Below are 1,471 nucleotides of genomic sequence, written 5' to 3'. Positions count from 1 at the left end.
GCAGCCGTCATAAGAGGAGAGGAGAGGAGATGAGACGAGGGGACGTGTATCTCTTCTAGCTGCTGCTGTTATTGCTGTTACTGTATCCGTCCACTACCAGAGGTCAGTCTCCCCCTCTCTCCCTCTCTCTGTGACGGACTGAGTCAGCGCCACTGGTGCAGGGGTATGGATGGGGATGACTCAGTGCTGCACTTGTTAAGCAGTTGCATGTGAATCAGAGGCTGTCAGCCAGGCAGGCACTACGTCCCACCTGGATAGTACACACACACTCACACACGCGACTCAGAGAGCCGCAGAGAGGGACAGGGAGAGGAGCCGCTACTGCCGCTACTGCTGTTGTTCCTACTGTTGCTGCTGTATAGTGTGACAGAACTTTGCCAGGGTATGTGAGTACAGATTTCACTTTTTTTGGTGGGTGTGACGTGTGACATGTGATGTGACAGTGACTTTTGCTATTTTCGTTGACTTCCTTTTTTAGTTTTAATTTTAATTTTGTGTCTTAAAAATGGTAGTTTCACTTCCTAAATAGTTTGATGTTATATGTCAACATGCTTAAAATACAATACGGGTTAACTAGTAAATGCAAAATGTTGTTGTTCTGTAAAAACACACATCTGTTAGGTGGGTCAGTTCTAAAAATTACTTCTGAACTTCTGACACATGTGAATGGATTTCGTATGGAATTTGAAAAATTTGCCATTGAGGAAAAAAACCCACAAGTGTACCAGTGAGTGAGTGAGCGGACGAGGCAAGCGGGTGAGTGAGTGGGCTGGGCCGGGCCGGGCCAGGCGAACACCATTGTTGCTGCGTGCCTTTTGTGAGGCCTTCCTGTTTCCTCCCCGCATGTCCCTGTTATGTGTGTGTGCCGTGCTGTGCACCAATCAAGCAGCTGCGCTGTGCTGTGCTGTGGATGCAACTGTAATCCAGGAAAAAACAGCCCACTCACTGAGAGCAGAGCGGAGAGCACAGCATAGAGCCGTTGGCCATGTAGGCTAACCTCATTCCCAGTTCCCGCTCTCTGACTGTCAGTAGCTCTCACACACTTTTGTCTTCTGTTGTGTGTGACAGCAGCGGCTTTCGAGGACAAGATTAGGGTAAGAAATACTAACTTTATATTGTCTGTGCTGTTTTAACATGTACTGTGTAATACCAAATGGCCGTCATTGGGAGAGTGTAATTGCAATGTGTTCGTTTTTTTAGCCAATCTGGAGTTTATATGGAAATAGTGTGGCGTGGCGGTTAGACTGAGTAGGAAAAGTAAACGGGGTGAGAGTCACCTCTCAGAGGTTGTGTGTGTGTATGTGTGCTTGCGCACGCGCTTGTGTGTGTGTGTGTGTGTGTGTGTGTGTGTGTGTGTGTGTGTGTGTGTGTGTGTGTGTGTGGTGTTTGTGTGTGTGTGTGTGTGTGTGTGTGTGTGTGTGTGTGTGTGAGTGTGTGTGTGTGTGTGTGGTCTGTGTGTGTGTGGTTTGTG

The 1,471-nt window shown here is 47.9% G+C and overlaps 1 protein-coding gene across 6 annotated transcripts in view; it reads left to right on the top strand.

Moving 5' to 3' along the window:
• Nucleotides 1-326: 326 nt before the first annotated feature.
• The window catches only part of LOC134457394 (neuron navigator 1-like), a 171,107-nt gene continuing 169,962 nt past the window's right edge, over nucleotides 327-1,471 (top strand). For 5 of the 6 annotated variants that reach the window (XM_063209402.1, XM_063209405.1, XM_063209404.1 and 2 more), the window contains exon 1: nucleotides 912-1,094. The gene's annotated coding sequence lies outside the window, so the exon portion shown is untranslated. Of the gene's footprint in view, nucleotides 383-911; nucleotides 1,095-1,471 lie in introns of those variants that run through there. The other variant, XM_063209401.1, reaches the window with a different exon arrangement.

Source organism: Engraulis encrasicolus, chromosome 10 (genome assembly GCF_034702125.1).
Source record: "Engraulis encrasicolus isolate BLACKSEA-1 chromosome 10, IST_EnEncr_1.0, whole genome shotgun sequence".
In the NCBI taxonomy this organism is placed as follows: domain Eukaryota; kingdom Metazoa; phylum Chordata; class Actinopteri; order Clupeiformes; family Engraulidae; genus Engraulis; species Engraulis encrasicolus.
This window is presented reverse-complemented; position numbering and strand designations above follow the sequence as displayed.